Below are 23,757 nucleotides of genomic sequence, written 5' to 3' on the forward strand. Positions count from 1 at the left end.
GGAACGGTTTAACCAAATTATCGAAGGCAAGCTTAGAGCTTGCGTTATCTCTGTCAGAATGGATTGGGAGAAATGCCTTCCTTTCGCTGAGTTTGCTTATTAGAATAGCTATCAATCCAGTCTCAAGAAAGCTCCTTTTGAGATTCTCTATGGACGAAGATCTCAAACACCTTTGAACTGGCCAGAAATCGGCAAAAGACAATTCTTTGGATCAGACATGATCCAGGAGGTAGAAGAGCAAGTTTGCATCATTCATGATAACTTGAAAACAGCCAAGTCTCGTCAAATGAGTTAGTATGACCGTCATCATAAGGATATGACTAATGAAATTGGCAACAAAGCTTACCTTCGGGTTACTCCTTTGAAGGGTACCCATCGTTTCAGTATCAAGGGCAAGTTGGCTCCTCATTACATTGGCCTTTTTCGCATTCTCGCTAAACGAGGAGAGGTTGCCTACCAGTTGGAACTACCCCCACATCTTTCTCGAGTTCATGATATTTTGCACGTCTCTCAGCTCAGGCGTTGCTTCTCGGACCCCATCCATGGAGTGGACCACGAAACGCTTGATCTCCAAGATAACCTCACATACCGAGAGTACCCGGTTCGCATTCTTGATCAAGTAGAGTGTGTCACCCGACGTCAGAACATCAAGTTTCTCAAGGTTTAGTGGTCTCATCATTCCGAGAGAGAAGATACATGGGAGCGAGAAGACCGTCTTCGATTGGAGTACCCCACTTTCTTTCCGTCGACCCCTAAATCTCGGGACGAGATTCTTTCAAGTGGGGGCGAGTTGTCACATCCCTAGTCCTGGTATGCTCAAGGCTAGCTAGTCATATGTGCATCATGTTTAAATTTCATTTAAGTTTGAAATGGGGATCTGTGAAACCCTAAGGAATCATTTCTGGAAATGATCCAAATAAAGTTGCTCCAAAATTGTCCAAGAAAATGTTCATGTTGCTCTCTGAAAATGTTGGTCAGAGGTAAAAATTTAAACCAATATTTTTAGAAGCTCATAGATATTTATTTTGGCCACTTAGATTAATCCAGTAATTATTTTGCCTTGGATATATATATATATATGTTATATATATAATATATGTCCAAAAATTATGCTAGTTGTTGAGGAGCTCTGGAATAATATAACTACCTCCTACAAAAAATTGGCATATGAAAATAAAATAGTTTAGTATTGTTTTTAAATCAAAAAAATGTCAGAAAAATAGAAAAGGAAACAGATATGGAAAAACATACCTGGCACCTACCTGCAGCCCCTGGCGCCCCAGCTGGCGCAGCACTGTGCGGCCCAGCTGGGCCAGCCCACCAGCGCCATCGTCCTCCTAGTGCCAGTTGGCCAGGCGTGTGGCGGGCGCGCGCACGGCCGTGCCGCCACACCACCTGCCTGCCTGGTCTTCCCCCCAATGCTTGGATGCCCCGCACGATGCCACGCGCCGCCCCGCACCTCCCTCACTCTCCCTCGTTCTCCCTCCTGCCCTGGATCCCTCTCTCTTGACCCGCCCGAGCGCAACTGTCGCCCCCGCTTGCCGTTGCCGCGCCCACCGCCATGGCCTCGCCTCTCCGACAAGCTCAGAAGCTCCGCCACATCAGCGGCTACCTCTCCGCCGAGCCACGTGCCTCGGGAGGCCCTAGCGCGCCTCCATCGCCATCGTCTTCATCTCTGGCCGCCGGAGATTGTCTTTGCTGCCTCGCCGTCTCCAGTGCGGCCCCGATGTCGCTGAGGACGCCGTCGAGATTGCTGTGAGCTTCTGCTCCATTTCCCTTTCTCCGTTTAGCCGTTCTCTCGATGTAGCCCCGATGCCCACCACGGACATCGCTCCTCACCGCCGTCGCTCAAGCCACTTCAGCCCACAGCCGCGCGCGCCACCATGTTCATGGTGACGTCAGGAGGCCGTAGAGCCTCTCCGCTCCCTTCCCCGTGCACCGCAGCACCTCACTACACTTGGTCATGCTCCGGCCGCCGCCGCGAGCTTTGCTCCGGCGAGCTTCGACCACCCCACAGTCTCCCACGTGTCCCATTGGATGTGCGCGAGCCTGGGCTTTGCGTAGGTGGTCTCCACCGCGAGTTTGGTCGCGGAGCGACGATTCCGAGCCCCTCCGCCGCGTTCGGCCTCGTCGGCGGCTAAACGCCGATGAGTTTGACCGCTTTGACCTCGCCGGCCCGTCAGGTGGGACCCATCGGTAAGGTGATTAGCTTAGGGCTAGTCATAGTTTAACTAACCCCCCTGGCACTAACATGTGGGCCCTGGCCCAGCTAATCTGTAGTTAGGTTAATACTAATGTTAATTAACCTGTTAATTAACTGAGACATTGACGTGTGGACCCCACATGTCAGGTTTGACCTGGTCGGCTCAGTTGACCTACTGACGCAGGCATGACGCGGTGCTCACGCGGTTATTCATTTTCTGGTTTTAAATTAAATCAGGAAAATCCAGAAAATGATATAAACTTCGGAAATTCATAGAAATTCAACTGTAGCTCAGATTGAATTAATTTATATATGAAAAATTATCAGAAAAATTCAGTCTATCCCTCTATACTGGTTTCATGCACGACAAACCAACTTATACCAACTGTATAAGAGAAAACATATAAATGGCATTTATAAGACTTATTTTGGAGTTGCATTTGAATCTTTGGTTCAAATGGACTTCAACCTAATGAATGCTAGTTGCATTAGCTCAAGCAACATCACATCTTCATGCCATATTCACGCATCATATTTTTTCATATGCTTGTGTATTGATTGTCGACACCGTTCCTTCTCGATAGGTCCTGCTCCGGAGAGTGCTCCAGAGTACCTGTCTGAGGAGCAATACCCCCTGATACGTCTCCAACGTATATATAATTTTTGATTGTTCCATGCTGTTATATTACCCCTTTTGGATTTTTATGGGCTTTATTTTACACATTTATATCATTTTTGGGACTAACCTACTAACCAGAGGCCCAGCCCGTATTGCTTATTTTTTTTGCCTATTTCAGTATTTCGAAGAAAAGGAATATCAAATGGAGTCCAAACGGAATGAAACCTTCGGGAGCGTGAATTTTGGAATGAACGTGATCCAGAGGACTTGGAGTGGAAGTCAAGAAGCAGCCGAGGTGGCCACGAGATAGGAGGGCGCGCCCACCCCCTCTAAGCACACCACCCTATCTCGTGGGCCCCTCAGGCGGCCACCGACGTACTTCTTCCTCCTATATAAGCCTACGTACCCCGAAACACAAGTTCCACCGCCGTACCCTTCTGTATCCGCGAGATCCCATCTTAGAGCCTTCGCTGACACTCTGCTGGAGGGGGAATTGACCACGGAGGGCTTCTACATCAACACCATAGCCCCTACGATGAGTTGTGAGTAGTTTACCACAGACCTTCGGGTCCATAGTTATTAGCTAGAAGGCTTCTTCTCTCATTTTGGATCTCAATACAATGTTCTCCCTCTCTCTTGTGGAGATCTATTCGATGTAAACTCTTTTTGCGGTGTGTTTGTCGAGATCCGATGAATTGTGGGTTTATGATCAAGTTTATCTATGAGAAATATTTGAATCTCCTCCGAATTCTTTTATGTATGATTGAGTTATCTTTGCAAGTCTCTTCGAATTATCAGTTTGGTTTGGCCTACTCGATTGATCTTTCTTGCCATGGGAGAAGTGCTTAGCTTTGGGTTCAATCTTGAAGTGGCCTTACCTAGTGACAGAAAGGGTTGCAAAGCACGTATTGTATTGTTGCCATCAAGGATAAAAAGATGGGGTTTATTTCATATTGCATGAGTTTATCCCTCTACATCATGTCATCTTGCTTAAGGCGTTACTCTGTTCTTATGAACTTAATACTCTAGATGCAGGTAGGAGTCGGTCGATGTGTGGAGTAATAGTAGTAGATGCAGGCAGGAGTCGGTCTACTTGTTGCGGACGTGATGCCTATATACATGATCATGTCTAGATAATCTCATAATTTTTCGCTTTTCTATCAATTGCTTGACAGTAATTTGTTCATCCATCGTAATACTTATGCTATCTTGAGAGAAGCCTCTAGTGAAACCTATGCCCCCCGGGTCTATCTTTTATCATATAAGCTTTCAATCTACTTTTATTTGCATATTTACTTTTTGCATCTATATTATAAAATACCAAAAATATATTTATCTTATCATACTATCTCTATCAGATCTCACTTTCGCAAGTGGCCGTGAAGGGATTGACAACCCCTTTATTGCATTGGTTGCGAGTTCTTTGTTCGTCTGTGTAGGTGCGTGGGACTTTTGAGGAGCCTCCTACTGGATTGATACCTTGGTTCTCAAGAACTGAGGGAAATACTTACGCTACTATTGCTGCATCACCCTTTCCTCTTCAAGGAAAACCAACGCAAGCTCAAGACGTAGGAAGAAGGATTTCTGGCGCCGTTGCCTGGGAGGTCTTCGCTCAAGCCAAGACATCCCAAGTACCCATCACAAACCCATCTCCCTCGCATTTACATTATTTTCCATTTGCCTCTCGTTTTCCTCTCCCCCACTTCACCCTTGCCATTTTATTCGCCCTTTCTTTCCCAATCTCTCTCTCTTTCACTTGCCTTTTTTTCTGTTTGCTTGTGTGTTGGATTACTTGTTGCCATGGCGCAAGATAATACCAAATTGTGTGATTTCTCCACTACCAATAATAATGATTTCCTTAGTACTCCGATTGCTCCTCTTAATGATGTTGAGTCTTGTGAAATCAATACTACTTTGCTGAATCTTGTTATGAAAGATCAATTCGCCGGCCTTCCTAGTGAAGATGCTGCTACTCATCTTAAACAACTTTGTTGATTTGTGTGAGATGCAAAATAAGAAAGATACGGATGATGATATTGTTAAATTCAAGTTATTTCCATTTTCGCTTAGAGATCGTGCTAAAGTTTGGTTTTCGTCTTTGCCTAAAAATAGTATTGATTCTTGGAACAAGTGCAAAGATGCTTTTATCTCTAAGTATTTTCCTCCCGCTAAGATTATCACTCTTAGGAACGATATTATGAATTTTAAACAACTTGATCATGAGCATGTTTCCCAATCTTGGGAAAGAATGAAATTGATGATTCGCAATTGCCCTACTCATGGTTTGAATTTATGGATGATCATACAAAATTTTTATGCCGTTTGAACTTTTCTTCTAGAAATCTCTTAGATTCTGCCGCGGGAGGCACGTTTATGGAAATCACGTTAGGAGATGCTACAAAACTTCTTGATAATATTATGGCTAACTATTTTCAATGGCACACCGAAAGATCTTTTAGTAAAAAGTGCATGCTATAGAAGAAATCAATGTTTTGAGTGGAAAGATGGATGAACTTATGAAATTTTTTGCTACTAAAAATACTCCTCTTGATCCCAGTGATATGCCTTTGTCTACTTTGATTGAGAACAATAATGAATCTATGGATGTGAATTTTGTTGGTAGGAATAGTTTTGGAAACAATGCTTAGAGAGGAAACTTTAATTCTAGACCGTTCCCTAGTAATTCCTCTAATAATTATGGAAATTCCTACAATAATTCTTATGGTAACTTTAATAAGATGCCCTCTGATTTTGAGAATAGTGTGATAGAATTTATGATTTCTCAAAAGAATTTTAATGCTTTGCTTGAAGAAAAATTGCTCAATGTTGATGATTTGGCTAGGAACGTTGATAGACTTTCGCTTGATGTTGATTCTCTTAAACTTAGATCTTCTTATCCTAAGCATGATATCAATGAGTCTCTCAAGGCAATGACAATTTCCATTGATGAGTGCAAGGAAAGAACCGCTAGATTGCATGCTAAGAAAGATTGCTTTATAAAGGTGTGTTCTTCTAGTTTCCATGAAAATAATGATGAAGATCTTAAAGTTATTGATGCGTCTCCTATTAGATCGTTGTTTTGCAATATGAATCTTGATAATTATGGGACTCATGATGAGTCAACTTTAGTTAGAAGGCGTCCCAAGAATTCGGAGTTTTTAGATCTTGATGCTAAATTTGGTAAAAGTGGGATTGGAGAGGTCATGACTTTAAATAGCATTGAACCCACTATCTCGGATTTCAAGGAATTTGATTATGATAATTGTTTTTTAGAAGGTTGTATTTCCTTGTTACAATCCGTTGTTAATTCTCCTCATGCTTATAGTCAAAATAAAGCTTTTACCAAACATATCGTTGATGCATTGATACAATCTTATGATGAAAACCTTAATTTGGAAGTTTCTATACCTAGAAAACTTAATGATGAGTGGGAACCTACAATAAAGATTAGAATTAAAGATCATGAGTGTTTTGCTTTGTGTGATTTGGGTGCTAGTGTTTCCACGATTCCAAAAACTTTATGTGATATTCTAGGTTTCCATGATCTTGATGATTGCTATTTCTATTTGCACCTTGCGGATTCCACCATTAAAAAGCCAATGAGAATGATCAATGATGTTCTCATTCTTGCAAATAGAAATTTGGTTCCCATAGATTTTATCGTTCTTGATATAGATTGCAATCTTTCTTGCCTTTATTATTCTTGGTAGACCTTTCCTTAGAACGATTGGTGCGATTATTGATATGATGGAAGGGAATATTAGATTCCAATTTCCATTAAAGAAAGGCAAGGAGCACTTTCCAAGAAATAAAGTCAAATTACCTTATGAATCTATCATGCGAGCTACTTATGAATTTAGTGCCAAAGATGGCACAACTTAGATCTATCTTCGCTTTTATGCCTAGCTAGGGCGTTAAACGATAGCGCTAGTTGGGAGGCAACCCAATTTTCTTTGTGTTTTTTGTTTTTGTTCCTGTTTAGTAATAAATTTTGCATATACCTTCTGTTTATATGTGTTTTTATCTTTTAATTAGTGTTTGTGCCAAGTAGAACCTATAGGATAACCTATGATGATAGTTGATTTGATTCTGCTAAAAAACAGAAACTTTGCGCAAACGAAATTAGTTTTGTTAACTTACAGAAACGTGATTTTGCGTTGATTCTTTTTGCTGCTGATCAATAGACAAATTTTACAGGACTTCCTATTTTGGTAGGATTTTTAGAGTTCCAGAAGTTTGCGTTAGTTACAGATTGCTACAGACTGTTCTGTTTTTGACAGATTCTGTTTTTCGTGTGTTGTTTGCTTATTTTGATGCATCTATGGCTAGTAAAATAGTTTATAAACCATAGAGAAGTTGGAATACAGTAGGTTTAACACCAAAATAAATAAATAATGATTTCATTACAGTACCTTATGTGGTCGTTTTGTTTTCTTTCACTAATGGAGCTTATAAGATTTCCTGTTGAGTTTTGTGTTGTGAAGTTTTCAAGTTTTCGGTAAAGCTTTTATGGACTATGGAATAAGGAGTGGCAAGAGCCTAAGCTTGGGGATGCCCAAGGCACCCCAAGATATTCAATAATATCCAAAATCCTAAGCTTGGGGATGCCCCGGGAAGGCATCCCCTATTTCGTCTTCGTTCATTGGTAACTTTGCTTAGAGCTATATTTTATTCGCCACATAATATGTGTTTTGCTTGGAGCGTCGTGTATTATATTAGTCTTTGCTTTTTAGTTTACCACAATCATCCTTGCTTTACACACCTTTTGGGAGAAGCCCATTTGATTATAATTTATTAGAATATGCTACGTGCTTCACTTATATCTTTTGAGCATGATAGTTTTTGCTCTAGTGCTTCACTTATATCTTTTAGAGCACGACGGTGGATTAATTTTGAAGAAATTGCTAGTCTCTCATGCTTCACTTATATCTTTTTGAGAGTCTTTTAGAACAGCATGGTATTTGCTATGGTTACATATTTGGTCCTAGAGTGATGAGCATCCAAGTTGGGTATAATCAAAACTATCATAGGAAGTGAATTCGATGCTATGATCAATTTGTTGCTTGATAATTGTTTTGAGATATAAAGGTAGTAATGTTAGGGTCATGCTAGTGGATAATTATGAAATTGAGAAATACTTTTGTTGAAGTTGGCAAGTCCGGTAGCATGCACGTATGGTAAAAGTTGTGTGACAAATATGTTGCATGAGGTGCTCTTTTGATTGTCTTCCTTATGAGTGGCAGTCGGGGACGAGCGATGGTCTTTTCCTACCAATCTATCCCTCTTGGGGCATGCGTAGTAGAACTTTGCTTCGAGGGCTAAGTAGACTTTTGCAATAACTATATGAGTTCTTTATGACTAATGTGAGTCCATGGATATACGCACACTCACCCTTCCACTTTGCTAGCCTCTATTATTACCCCGCAACTTTCGCCGGTATCATGAACCGTTTATTTACCTTCCTCGAAATAGCCACCATACCTACCTATTATGGCATTTTCATAGCCATTCCGAGATATATTGCCATGCAACTTTCCACCGTTCCGTTTATTATGACACGTTCCATCATTGTCATATTGCTCTTTGCATGATCATGTAGTTGACATCGTATTTGTGGCAAGGCCACCTTCATAATTTTCATACATGTCGCTCTTGATTCATTGCATATCCCTGTACACCGCCGGAGGCATTCATATAGAGTCATATCTTGTTCTAGCTTTGAGTTGTAATTCTTGAGTTGTAAATCCATAAAAGTGTGATGATCTTCATTAGTAGAGCATTGTCTCAGTGAGGAAATGATGATGAAGACTATGATTCCCCCGCAAGTCGGGATGAGACTTCGGACTTTAAAAAGAAAACAAAAGGGAGAAAAGAAAAAAAGTAAAAAAAGATAAATGCCAAAAAGGAAAAAAAGAAAGGCCAAAGAAAAAAAAGAGAAAAAGAAAAAGAAAAAAAGAAAAGAAAAAAAATAAAATGAGAGAAAAATAGAGAAGGGACAATGCTACTATCTCTTTTTCCACACTTGTGCTTCAAAGTAGCACCATGATCTTCATGATAGAGAGTCTCCTATGTTGTCACTTTCATTTACTAACTGGGAATTTTTCATTATAGAACTTGGCTTGTATATTCCAATGATGGGCTTCCTCAAAATGCCGTAGGTCTTCGTGAGCAAGCGAGTTGGATGCACACCCACTTAGTTTCTTTTGTTGAGCTTTCATATATTTATAGCTCTAGTGCATCCGTTGCATGGCAATCCCTACTCACTAACATTGATATCTATTGATGGGCATCTTCATAGCCCGTTGATACACCTAGTCGATGTGAGACTATCTTCTCCCTCTTTTTGTCCTCACAACCACCATCTTTTACCACCTTAGTGCTATGTCCATGGGTTACGCTCATGTATTGCGTAAGAGTTGAAAAAAAGCTGAAGCATGTTAAAAAGTATGAAAAAATTGCTCAGCTCATCATCGAAGTTGTGCATGATGGGAGTATTTTGTGTAATGAAAATGTAGCATGGCCTAACTATATGATTTCGTAGGGATAAGCTTTCTTTGGCTATGCTATTTTGATAGGACATGATTATTTGTTAGTATGCTTTGAAGAATTATTATTTTTATGTTTTATAAGCTTTTATCTTGAATCATTTGTATCTGAACATTCATGCCACAATAAAGAAAATTACATTGAGAATTATGCTAGGTAGCAATCCACATCAAAAATTCTGTTTTTATCATTTACCTACTCGAGGACGAGCAGGAATTAAGCTTGAGGACGCTTGATACGTCTCCAACGTATCTATAATTTTTGATTGTTCCATGCTATTATATTACCCCTTTTGGATGTTTATGGGCCTTATTTTACACATTTATATCATTTTTGGGACTAACCTACTAACCGGAGGCCCAGCTCGTATTGCTGTTTTTTTGCCTATTTCAGTATTTCAAAGAAAGGAATATCAAACGGAGTCCAAACGGAATGAAACCTTCGGGAGTATGATTTTTGGAATGAACGTGATCCAGAGGACTTGGAGTGCATGTCAAGAAGCAGCCGATGCGGCCACGAGACAGGAGGGCGCGCCCACCCCCTCTGGGCGCGCCCCCTATCTCGTGGGCCCCTCGGGCGGCCATCAATGTACTTCTTCCTCCTATATAAGCCTACGTACCCCGAAAACATCCAGGGAGCCAACGAAACACAATTTCCACCGCCGTAACCTTCTGGAGCCTTCGCCGGCGCTCCGCCTAAGGTTGAATCAACCATGGAGGGCTTCTACATCAACACCATAGCCCCTCCGATGAGTTGTGAGTAGTTTACCACAGACCTTCGGGTCCATAGTTATTAGCTAGATGGCTTCTTCTCTCTTTTTGGATCTCAACACAATGTTCTCCCCCTCTCTTGTGGAGATCTATTGGATGTAAACTCTTTTTGCGGTGTGTTTGTCGAGATCCGATGAATTGTGGGTTTATGATCAAGTTTATCTATGAGAAATATTTGAATCTCCTCTGAATTCTTTTATGTATGATTGAGTTATCTTTGCAAGTCTCTTCGAATTATCAGTTTGGTTTGGCCTACTAGATTGATCTTTCTTGCCATGGGAGAAGTGCTTAGCTTTGGGTTCAATCTTGCGATGTCCTTACCCAGTGACAGAAAGGGTTGCAAGGCACGTATTGTATTGTTGCCATCGAGGATAAAAAGATGGAGTTTTTACCATATTGCATGAATTTATCCCTGTACATCATGTCATGTTGCTTAAGGCGTTACGTTGTTCTTATGAACTTAATAATCTAGATGCGGGTAGGAGTCGGTCGATGTGTGGAGTAATAGTAGTAGATGCAGGCAGGAGTCGGCCTACTTGTTGCGGACGTGATGCCTATATACATGATCATGCCTAGATAATCTCATAATTATTCGCTTTTCTATCAATTGCTCGACAGTAATTTCTTCACCCACCTTAATACTTATGCTATCTTGAGAGAAGCCTCTTGTGAAACCTATGGCCCCCGGGTCTATCTTTTATCATATAAGCTTTCAATCTACTTTTATTTGCATCTTTACTTTTTGCATCTATATTATAAAATACCAAAAATATATTTATCTTATCATACTATCTCTATGAGATCTCACTTTCGCAAGTGGCCATGAAGGGATTGACAACCCCTTTATTGCGTTGGTTGCGAGTTCTTTGTTCGTTTTTGTAGGTGCGTGGGACTTTTGAGGAGCCTCCTACTGGATTGATACCTTGGTTCTCAAAAACTGAGGGAAATACTTACGCTACTATTGCTGCATCACCCTTTCCTCTTCAAGGAAAACCAACGCAAGCTCAAGAAAGAGGACCCCCCTGTTGATCTACCAGGCAAGCAAACCCCCATGTTTATTCCGTTATAGTCCTACTCTCTCGCTCCTGGTCTCTGTTATTGTATTAGGACAACAACGATTCAACTGCTACTTTGTGCTGCGGTAGTTGAACCCATTCCTCTGCATGACCTGTCATTGCCACAGTAAATAATTGAAACCCACTAGCATGTGTAGGAGTTGACTGAAGCCATTGTTGTGTTCCTACCATGCCATGCCTACTATTGCTTAGAGTGTGTCAGGTATGATTCATTGGGAATGAATTGGAGTGCAGTGCTATGTTCTGATGTTGAGAGTGAAGTGTGTGGACACGATTTGGTAAAAGGTAGCGGTGAGAGGCCATGTAGGAGTACATGGTGGGTTGTCTCACTGGAACCGTCCTTAAGCACTGAGTTTTGTGTATCTTGTCCAATGACTAGATACTACACTACTAGGTAAAAGCCTATACACAGGATCTTACCAGCAGCGAGTTTTAAAATAAGGCGATGCTGCAATTTATCCGTAGCACGCTCCACCAGAACTCGCTGCTGAAATAAAAGTAGCAGTAGGGCGCCTCCACTAAGCCATGCTACTTCTATAATTCCCACGACCTCGCCGCGAAGCTAGTTATAGTAGCAGCGCGTTAGTTACAAGGGCGCTACTGCTAGGTAGTTTAGTAGTAGCGCCTTTACCTACACCGCTCTACTGCTAAAACTAGCTATCTCCCACCACCCACGATCTCCTCTATCCGATCCACACTCACTCGATCTCCCCCTCACCACCCCCCCGCGCCGGTCCTCCCCCACCGGTCGCCATCACCTACCCCTCCTCCCTCTGCACCGCCGTCACCTCCTCCTCCTTGCTAGACTCGGTACCGCCCTCCTCCTCCGTCCTCCCTCGACTCGCCGCCGGCCAGCCCCTCCTCGCTCCGCCCTTCCTCCTCTGTCCTACTCTCTCCTCCCTCCTCCAGTCGCCCCTCCTTCTTCCTCCTCCCTCCTCCATCCGGGGAGGAAAATATCCCCCTGGATTGTGTTGTTTTATATGATTGATGGAGCCATCAAACCCCTTTGATGATGACGTAGCAAAGCTCTCAATGAAAGCACCAATGTCAGTGTCAAAACCGGCGGATCTCAGGTAGGGGGTCCCGAACTATGCGTCTAAGGCTGATGGGAACAGGAGGCGGCGGACACGATGTTTACCCAGGTTCGGGCCCTCTCTATGGTGGTAATACCCTACTTCCTGCTGATTGACCTTGATGAATATGAGTATTACAAGAGTTCGTAATGGCTAAACCCTAGAAGTCTAGCCTATGTGATTATGATTGCCTCTACGGACTAAACCCTCCAGTTTATATAGACACCGGAGGGGACTAGGGTTATACAAAGTCGGTTACAGAGAAAGGAATCTACATATCTGAATCACCAAGCTTGCCATCCACACAAAGGAGAGTCCCATCCGGATATGGGAAGAAGTCTTCTGTCTTGTATCGTCATAGCCCAATAGTCCGGCCCATGTTAATAGTCCGGACGTCCGAGGACCCCTTAATCCAGGACTCCCTCACCCGCGCATAACCTTCCCTCGTTGGACGCACCGGCGAGAGGCATGACAATAGACCCAGTTAGGGCCTTCCCATAAAAGGCAAATGTGGTTGCATTGGTCAGCTTGATAAGGTGGCACCATGAGTCAGCCAACAGTTGTTCAAGTTAAATTAAGTCCAGTTAAACTTGAATGCACTAAGTTGAGTCATAAGAAAATAACATGATGCAACTACAATGCATGAGCATGATATCAAAATAAGCATGACTAGGTCCCATGCCAGAAATGGGAACGAATGTCAAGCACCTTGCCACCATCGCTCGGCCGCAAACGTTGGGATACTTTCGTTTTTTAATTCTAGTAAATCCAAAACTCGTCTAAATTTCATGAAACTTGGCATGCTATCATGGAGCGGCATCAATAAGCCATGGTAAAAAGTTTGTCCCATTTGGGGCAGGTTTTTGTATAAGCTTCTTGCAAACCAGAGCTTCTCACAATAGGCCCGATGTCCCATTTTTAAGGAACGTGCCACCTTTAGTGATGAAACGATATCCGTTGCCTCTTCTTGCTTTCAATTTTTTTCTAGTGTCAACACAGAACAACAAGAGTGTTGTGTCAATTTTTGGGATTTTTTTGGGTTTCCTACGACATTTTTATACTTCAACTGGGTTTTCTAGGCATTTTATGTGCATAATTCAGATTTGAACTACGTGCACATGCTCTAGTGGAGAAAAATGGGTTGAAAAATCGAGTGTGTGTCCTTGGGTGCATGCTTAGGTCCCATGCAAGAAATGGGAATGAACTTCAAACAACAGGGCGCACCATTGATTGCCGGCAAAACATTGAGATACTTTATTTTTTAAATTCTAGTAAATGCAAAACTCGTCTGAAATTCATGAAACTGGCATGCTATCATGGAATGGCACCCAACATGCAGAGGTATTTTTCGTGTCCATTATGAGAGAAGGCACACTCGGATAATAGCCAACAAAGGGATTTTGATACAAATAGCTGGCACTTTAGCATCTCACACGTTTTGTATAATTTAAATCGTGTGCATTCTGTTAACCATTTATGTGACGCCATGCCTCACTATTTTAATGGCTAGGAGGTGGCGTGCGGATATGTGCTTTACTGAACGAGAGGCATGCGAGCTGTACTCCAATGCGCATGCTCATCAGGAAGCGTGCTAGCTATATGCCACGCAGGCTCACTGGGAAGCGAGACCTTAGACATCCATCCGCCCGCCTTGCTTGCGTCCTCTGCATTAATGTCACCCAAGCCACAGTTTAATATTGTATCCCGTAGACCTCCACAAATGCCATGGCGCAGAAGGATCATCTGCCACTAGGCTTCCAGTTGGGTTTAATACTGTATCTCGATCATATGAATACAAATTCATAGTGTGACTGAATGAAAGATATGGTTTGAACGAACTTGTGTTTTTTTCTCTAAACGTACAAACTTATCAACCGATTTTCTTTAGAAACCCATCAATGGTTTTTAAATATAAAACACTCATCGGAAACGTTTTTGTTAGAAAATCCATATGCAAACCGACAGCTTCCCCAGGAAGCCAAGGGAAAATGTGCCGAGCAGGATTTGTGCAGGTCTTGATTGCAAACATTTTAGATGTGACACCAGGATGTAAAACAACAGCTTCCCCAGTAAGCCAAGGGAAAATGTGCCAGCATGATTTGTGCAGCTCTTGATCACTAACGTTTTAGATAGAACACCCATATGCAAAGTGAGAGCTATGGTCTTCCCCAGTAAGCCAAGGGAAAATTTGCCGCGCAGGATTTGTGCATCTCTTCAATGCAAATGGTTCAGATTGAATACGGAATGCAAAGCAAGACTTCGGCGCTAAGCCAAGAGAAAATCTGGCAAGAAGGATTTGTACCTCCCTTCAATGCAAAGGTTTTTTTTCGGATGACCCGTGTGCAACCACGTACAGATAACTTGGTAAGATTTGCATTTGTCATATTGGGTATATTGCCATTTGTCAAACTAGAAAGATTGACATTTGTTGATCTCGTTACATTGGCATTTGTCAAGCTTGTAACATTGCCATTTGTCAAAATATGGAGCTAAAAATCACGAGCACTATCTAATTTTTGCAACTAAAATTCAGTAATTAACCATGGATTTCATTCATAGATTATGTAGTCGTTCTCTATACAAATAGTTCAACTCGACAGCTAAACCGACCAAACATTTCCCCACTTGTTTGCAACCATACACTGAAATAGCTTGTTCAACTATATATACTAGCTAATTTTAAGTACGTTGTACAGTTCCACCACATCTATAGTCAGATGAACTAAACAAAATATCCCCTAATAACTACTACTACGGAGGGGCTTTGTACTACTTCCGGCAGCTCTCCTCTGCCCGACCGCGATCAATAAGAGGTAGAGGAGGAGGAGCCTACCGACAAACTGGACAACTACAGTACAGTGCCTGCCGCTGATGCACCTTCAACAACACTCACCTCGAACACCCTCTGCCACTCCAGATGACCCCTCTCTAAGCAGTGGTTCTCCTCATAGATCTCCTAATTCCTCGTCTCTATGGCGGTATGTGCTGCGGCCACGGTGGTTGTAAGGCTCTTTGCATGCTCGACGAGACGCTCCTCCTCCTCCAACAAGAACTCGATGTAGCGTGGAAGGTCGCTAGCGCACGTGTGGGCCTCCACCTCCACCTCCCGCCTTCGGGAGGCAGTGGAAGAGCAGGTGCTGACCCTGGCGGTCGATGGTGGGTTGTCATACACAGCGGCTGATGATGGGGGTGGTGGCCAGGACCACCACCTCCCACCTTTAGGCCGCGGTGGCGGAGCGGGTGATGGCCACGGTGGCCGGCAGTGGGGTGGCGGCCATGATGGACACCTTCCGCCTTCAGGCCGCGGCGGCGGAGAGGGCGATGGCCTTGGCTTTCAGTGGTGGTGTGGCAGCCATGGCTGCAAACGGTGTGGTGGTGACAATGGCGGCCGGCAACAGCTGCCGATGGGAAGCCATGGCGGAGCGTGTGGTGGGTGTTCCGCATAGCCAATTGGGATGCCATGTGCACTACACTACGCCGGGGACTATGCCGCTGCCGCGGTGTAGCCTCCCAGCTAGAGTTGTCCTCTAATGACGGTGGAGTGGCTGAGCGACAACCACGGACCAATGCCATTGACGATTGTGGGAGAAGCAGACGAGATAAGCTACAGGAAGGGAGGGGAAAATGCGATGCTAGACTTGTCGGCCGTGAGGGTTTATATAGCAGGTTGGTAAGCATTGGGATTTTGGGGGATTTAACCGAGTCGGGCGGGAAGCATGCCTGGGAACGTCCGCGATTGTGCGGGAACGGGCTCACCACTGTTTGGGCAAAAGAACGCCCCCGCGCGCTACTCAAGCATGCGCTCAAAGCTGTCTGCGGCAGCAGGGTGACAAGACCTGCGAGAGGAGGACGAAAGGACATGTACACATATGGTTAATAAAAAAACGTTTGCGATTTAATTACCTACTACCCCGTCCTATTTTATAAGTAGGATTTAACTAATAAAATATGAATGCATGTCACCAAAGATTATATCACTGGATTCGTATTCAAACATAGTTTCCAATTATGTAATTTTAATAACATGCATTAACATTTTGTTTGTTAAATTTAAGGTCAAAATATGGCACAAAATATAAAGGGGGCTAATATACCAAGATGGAGGTAGTAGCACACGGCCGCTCTCTTCGCAGCGACGCAGCGATCGGCCGGCTTTTAGACGATCATTCCCTGCATGGTCAACTGCTCTATGCGTGTGGTTGCTCGCGATTGAGGCGGCCGTGGCGCGCTCTGCTCGCATCCCGCCCAACTCGGTGTTAGCAGCAACCAATGATAGAGCAAATCAGACAACTCATTAGCATCAATCGTCTGTGTTATTCTTGGTCTTCTCACATATTTCTTATTATGGACCTGTTTGCCGTGTATCACACACATCTTGTCCGGTTGAACTGTTTCTTTTGTCTTGGCTCATCACAAATAGTTCATTCGAGTGAATTGTATGCTCTCCATCGCACACACCTTGATTTGGCTGATCGTTCCTATTGTGTTGCCTAATCGCACACTATTCATCCGAGTGATCTGTATTCCGTATTTCGCACACACCCTCATCTGGCTGCCCGTTTCTGTTGTTCTGCCTCATCGCCAATAGTTCTTGTAGATTAACCTTTTGCCATGCATCACACACGCAACTCTAATCTGAACCGTGTTTGATGTCACTGCCATCGCAAACGTTTTGCATCTTTTTTGATGGTTTCATTACATCACTGTCTCTGACTAATGCATGGCACATAGTTTCGTCAAAGGGTCTCTGATTGGACTCTCGTGTTTAGATCAACCTGCAGTACTGGTAGAGCACTAAGCTACCACAAGAGAGAAAAGGGGGCCCAAGCCCAAGCCGAAGTGATAAATGCAAATACGACATAGGCTGGAAACAACGTTGTCAGAATCGCGATTTTGTTATACGATTCTACGACTCTACGATCCAAACTAACCCCTCTGATTCTACAATTTTACTTCATAGAATCTACGTTTCTACGATCCTGATAGTGAAGATTCTACAATTTGCGATCCTACCATCGGAGCTCTGATCCGATTCAAAATCACGATTCTGACAACCTTGGCTGGAAACATTAACATGAAGGCGCGAGCGCCACGGTTCTTACACACCCCCATGGGGCCCTTCATGATTTTTATATAGGAAATAAAACAAGACAAAAGGTCTCCTGAGGACCACAGCTCACGAGGTGCCGGCTCTGGTATGATGGTGCCTAGTCGGTGTCGTCCCCTTCCTAGACCCGGGCATGGCGGCATCGTCACCCACACCACAAACTCGCGGACTGTGCTGCCGACGTGGCCCGTGGGTGAAGTGGTCGGACGACCATCGCATGCTTCACTCCATGGTCTCATCCTCCATAGTGCCCATGGCCACCCCCGTGGGAAGGACCCTACGCGTGAACAATCGTGCGAGCATGGACTCTCGGCGACGTGCGCTGATGTCGGGAAGGGGCACCCACGGGAGTTGCAGCGGCCCGATGAGAGCGGCCATGGCCCATCATCAGCAGGAGTGGCTCCGGCTCCTCCCGCGGAGCCTTCCCTTTCTCGGCGGCATAGAATCTCCTAATTGGCGCCATGGACGTTGTTGCAAGAGTGCAGGTTGAGAAGCATGAAGACGAAGATGGGCAAGGGGCTCCGCCTCCTCCCCTTTTTTATAGGCGGAAGAAGACTAACCGGCTCCCTTCATGTTATGGGTAATGATGGTCCTGCTGCATGCACCAGGCTGCTATCAACTCGGAGCAGTTGCCGAGGCAATGTGGGGGAGCGGGGGCGTCCGCATCTCGTAGGGCGCCATGCGTCAAGCTTGGCCCATAGGTGATTGGGGCCCGTGGCGCTTCGCCCTTGCCCCTTGGCTTTATCTAGAAGCCAGCCCAAGCACGCCTTGGGCCCGGGGGCTACTGTCGGTGTTCTAGGATCGGGGGTACCCAGACCTGGCTGCCTGCAGCCCACGGCATGGCTCCCTCGACGGCCTGGTGGGGCCCCAGCCTCGCAAGGAGAACAACACCAAGACCTCCAGAGGGGTGGCCTCCCAAGGCGGCCTCCCGAGGAGCAGAGATTTCTATTCAGGTACCCAACCTCCCTAGGCTACAATGATGTGAGCCACAACGACCAAGGCCAGGCGGGCGCGAGTGGGCGCAGAGGAGGCAGTTTCCGTTTCGGTGCAAAGGGAGCAAGGACAGATGCGGGTTCCCAAGGAATCCCCCAAATCTTTCCATTTCAGTGCTACAAGACCAAGACCACGGGCTCGGCTAGGAGGAGGTCAACACCGAGCCCACTGCTGCGTACCTACCAGAAGCTTTGCAGGAGAAGACTACCTTTTGTCAAGATAAGATGTACTACTTGTCCCCTTTCGACTTGGCAGTTGTGGGATCCCTTCCCGCCTAAGTTTTGAGGGAAGAGGACCAAGGCCACTATAAATATAGGTTAGCCACGACCATATAGGGGGATAGGATCCTTTCCAACCTCTCCACCATATCCCTCGAGACGCTGTTCATCCACTGTACTTGTTCATCATTAGCCCCTCATGAGGCCAATCCACCATAAAGCAGGAGTAGGGTTTTACTCCGCAAGGTGGCCTAAAGTCGGGTAAACTATTTTGTTCATCTTCTTCCCCACTCACGCGAGTCCGGCGAGGCTAGGCTGTAAGGTGGCGAGCTTGAGACTCGAGAGGTTGAGATCTTAGCACACGCCCCAGAGTTCGAACCTCCTTGGATTTGCGGAGCCCTAAATCTAACAACCTTTTGGAATGGATTTGAAGTTTTCGTGTCTTTTTCGAAAAGAGGATGGGAATTTTTTCTCCTCGCAGGGTTTCCCATGTCGAGTCGTGTTTTTAGGAGGACTGGTGGTTGCCAGCTTCTCGAAAGAGAGAGAGAGAGAGGGCCTCACGAGCGGTGGCTGGGCATGGTGTCTATGCTTTGGCCAGACCAACAGCACTGAGGGCACCCCGAGAGCCCAGGCTACGACTGCCATGGGTTTGCCCGTGCGCACACCTCGCCAAGACCTTAGCGCTAGAGTCCTCGCTCGACACTCTCGAGTTAGCCTGCAAGTGCACATGGCTCAAGGTCCCTAGCAAGCATCTGCCTCCTGACCTTGCCCGAGCACCACGACCTTCCCTAATGAGAACGATCCACACCTGCTCAGGGGCCGCGGGCGCATTATAAACGAAGGGGAGGCAACATAAGGGAGTAGAATGTCACTTGATAGATTATAAAGGAGTTGCCACAAAAGTGCTTACATCCCCACGGGGCCACATTCGAAGTCTTAATAGGAAAACCGGGAAATGGCGGCCTTGGGTGTTGCATCGTCACCATCGTTGCTTCCACTATCATCATCATTAGCCCCACGCCTCTCGATCACGGGCCGACCCTTGTCTCCAGTAGCGGTAAACTCCGTGATCAGGTCGTCCACATGATCCTCTACCCAGTCTACCAGGGCACCCTAGATCACCTCAGGTACGGGGGTTGTCACGACCTCGAAGTAAAAGTCAGGATCGAAGCGAATAAGGTGGCTAAAGATGCGCGAGGACGCGCATGCAAGGAGGTCGCAACTCTTCTCTTTGATAAGCTGGCGCACCCTCTCGGACCTGCCTTCAAGACGCTCCACGACACTGGTGAATAAACCAAGATAGTCAGTGTCGTCAGCAACGAGCGGGATGGAGTCATTCTCGTCGCAGATGCTGCTCATGACCCAGTTGGCCCTACGCTCAAGGGCCTGGAACATCTGGGAGCGCGTGTGTTGTAGCCCCTGAGCTCGGTTCGCCTCGTCCGACGCCTTCTCCACGAGGGAAGCAGCGTCCCCCACCTGCTTGTAGAGGAAAGACAACTCATCCTCGGCAGTGATCTGGGCGTCCATCGCAGCCTTCTTCGTTGCTCCGCCGCGGCAAGATTCTTCTTGAGGCCGTCAGCATTGCATTTTAGCTCGTCGCGCCGCGTGCAAGGGAACTTCGGCAAGGGCACTGTGGACCCCCTCCACCCTCTCGTCGACCGCTCCTTAGATCTCCGCCTCTCGGGAGGTGAGGGCGGCCTCGTTAGTGGCCACCTGGTGCTCCCTCACCTCCAGCCGCTCGTGTTTGAGGCTCTGCTCCAGCGCCTCCAGCGTCAGCGTGTCTTCAAATGTGCAGAGCCTCGCCTCGCCCATGGACGAACCACCCGCCAAGGTGGCGAGCGCGGCCTTGCGCACCTAGACATGCCATTGGAGGGCAGCATTTGAAGCCTGAAGCTCCTCCTCACGCTTCTCTGCAGCCTCGTGCCGACAGTCCGTGGCTCGGGCTTCCTCAAGGGCACGATCATGGGCCTCCCTTGTTGTGGCAAGGGATTCCTCAGCCTCCGCACGAACTGCAGACGACCAAAGATGATGTCGACCTCGAGCTGGCGCCATTCACACACCAGGCGTAGATACTCCGCCTCAAGGCGCATGTCGACGTTGCCAAGCTCCACCCCAAGATGACCTAGTGCGCTTGCCGCATCTTGAAGAAGGTCATGCCTGATGGCGTTGTTCTTGCACACGAGCTCCAATGCTCGACCAAGGCTTTCCTTTGCACCCCAGTCAGTAGCGGGGGTGCGTGAGGGCCCGTGGGCCGGGTTTCCATCGTCCATCCCTTCGGCTCGGGGCAGTGTTCGATGCGAAATGACCCGCCTTCTCGAAGATAGAGCTATCGTGCGAGCCGACAGGTTGCCGGTGAAAACCAGCAGGGGAGCTCTTGGCATTTCCCTTGCGATCTGGGGGGCGACCCCAGAAGAAGGACGTAGAAAATGCAGGCCCGAGGCCCCATAGTGATAGCCTCGACTCGGGTGTGGATGCCTCCTTATGTGTGGCTAGGCGGTCGGTGAGGCGCGAGACCACCACGGGGCCGGTGCCTTGAGGAGGCGGTGCTGGAGGCATTCTCGTTCCATCGTCGAAGGGGGACCTGAGGAGCAAGAGTCAAACAGGCATACTGTGTGGAGATCAAAGAAAGTGGGGCACTTACTCATCCGCGGCGATCTACTTCCTCTTCTTCAGGGCCCTTGTGGCAGAGTTGTGGCGGCCGTCAAGCTCCTTCCTCCTACGGGATGCGAGGCTCGGGGGACAACACGCTAGAATCCGGTGTGCGGCCCTCCATGGTGCGGACAGAGGGCGCGTCTCCAGGCGGAGTGTCACCTCTGGCACCGGGGGGTGAAGGTGGACGCCTGAGGAACGCATGACTAGGAGCGCTCCCTCGCGACTGCTTGGGGGTGCACACCTCAGGACCCATGGGCCCTGGGGTCACCGGGAGGGGGTTGTCGCGAGGCCCCACATGGCCCTTGGGAAGCAGCCCCCACTCGTCCAAGTGCGACATCTTCTTGGCGAAGGCTCCCTCGTTTAGATAATTGTACAAGGGGAGCCCTCCTGAAGGAAGCGTGGCAGGCTCACCACCAGTCAGGAGTAGGAACACCCCGCGCCGCGTGATGGAAGGGAGAGAAGGCTCCTGAAGCCTCATGCCATGTGTGGGGCCGGTGAAGGCCCACATTGGGAGATAATGGCGCTGGAGTGGAGCGATGCGCTGTCGGACAAACTCCTTCACCACCATCACCATCATCACCCCCCGCCTTCTTCAAGTTGGCCAGCCTAGCCATGACTCGCATGAGCCGCAGGTCAACAAGCTCCACGTGCTCCCATCCAGAGCTCGGCACCGCGGGGGCCATCAGAATCAGGAGCAAGGGGCTGTATACGACGGTGTCAACATACACCCATTGCTTCCGGAATCCCCCTCCGTCCGGGCGGAGCATGATGTCGATAACAGAGCCCGCGGTCGCCGCCACCGCTGGAAGCGACATGCACCCCGAGCGCTGCCAGCCGGTGACCATTTCAAGGGAGAAGAAATGGTAGGGCAGAGCCACGGACAGGGCAATGCCCACGAAGGCCTCACACAAAAACATGAAGCCGGAGAGCAGGAGAACAGACCCATGGTCAAGATGTAGCGCGTGGATTTGGAAGTGCGTAAGCACGACATTGAAGAAATTGGCAAATGGCGGCGGCAGGCCGGAGAAGAGGGAATGAAGATGAAGGGGGATACTGGTGGCATCTAGATCGGTTAAGGACTGGGAGGCAAGCCAGTTCTTCGTTGCCTTCCACTCGTTGGAATCGGCAGCGATCGCATGTCAGACCTTCTCTAGCCCCTCGAGGTTTATCATGGTGGACCAACCCAATGCGGGCTCCGGCCCCGCGAGGGGTTCCGCTGCCACTAGAGTCTTGCCCCTCTTCTTATTTGGAGCCATGGCGATGAGGTGGATTGAAGCAAGAGCAGGGTCCGCCGAAGAAGGTACGAGCTTGCCGAAAGGGGAAAGGAGCGGAAGGTAAGCACATACCGGGGCGATGATGGCTCGATGGCGTGCGCCAGTCTTTTGTCAGTCCTGGCAGTTGCTGAGGTCACGTGGGGGAGTGGAGGCATCTATGTCCCTTCGGGCGCCATGCATCAAGTCTGGCCCATACGTGATTTGGGCCCGCGGTACTTCGCCCTTGCCCCTTGGTTGCGCCTCGAAGCCAGCCCGGGCGTGCCTTGGGCCCAGGGGCTACTGCCGGTGTTCTAGGATCGGGGGTACCTAGATCTGCCTGCCTGTGGCCCATGGCATGGCACCACCGAAAGCCTTGTACGACCCAGCTGCAGGGCTACCAAGTCAAGACCCTCACGAGGGCCCTGACCTCGCGAGGAGAGCAGCACCAAGACCTCTAAGGGATGGCCTCCCTAGGTCGCCTCTGGAGGAGCGGGGATTTCTATGCAAGTACCCGGCCTCCTGAGGCTGCGATGACGTGAGTCGTGACGACCAAGGCCAGGCGGGTGCAAAGGAGGCAGTTTCCCTTTCGGTGCTAAGGGAGCAAAGACAGATGTGGGTTTCCAAGGAATCCCCCAAAGCTTACCATTCCGATGCAACAAGACCAAGACCACGAGCTTGGCAGGACGGATGTCATCACCGAGCCCTCCGTTGCGTTACGACCAAAAGCTTTGCAGGACAAGACCACCTTTCGTCATGATTAGATGTACTTCTTGTCCCCTTCCAAATTGGCCATTGTGGGATCCCTTCCCGCCTAAGTTTTGAGGGGAGAGGACCAAGGCCACTATAAATATAGGTTAGCCACCACCATAGAGGGGGAGATCCTTCATACCCTCACCTCCAAAGCCCTCGCGAGGTTGTTCATCCCTTGTACTTGTTGATCCACAACCTCCTCGTCAGGCCAATCCATCACAAAGCAGGAGTATATTTTTACACTGCAAGGTGGCCCGAACCGGGCAAGCAGTCGTGTTCATCTTCTTTCCCGCTCACACGAACCCGACAAGGCTAGGCTTTAGGGTGGCGAGCTAGATACTTGATAGGTTGAGATCTCTTCACACGCCCCAAAGTTCAAACCTTCTTGGGTCTGCGGAGCCCTATATCCGACAATCAAGACGCTTAACATGACTTTCGCAAAGCACATACCTTGACAAAGTTCTGAAGAAGTTCAAAATGGATTTGTCAAAGAAAGG

Source organism: Triticum aestivum, chromosome 4B (assembly GCF_018294505.1).
Source record: "Triticum aestivum cultivar Chinese Spring chromosome 4B, IWGSC CS RefSeq v2.1, whole genome shotgun sequence".
NCBI lineage: Eukaryota > Viridiplantae > Streptophyta > Magnoliopsida > Poales > Poaceae > Triticum > Triticum aestivum.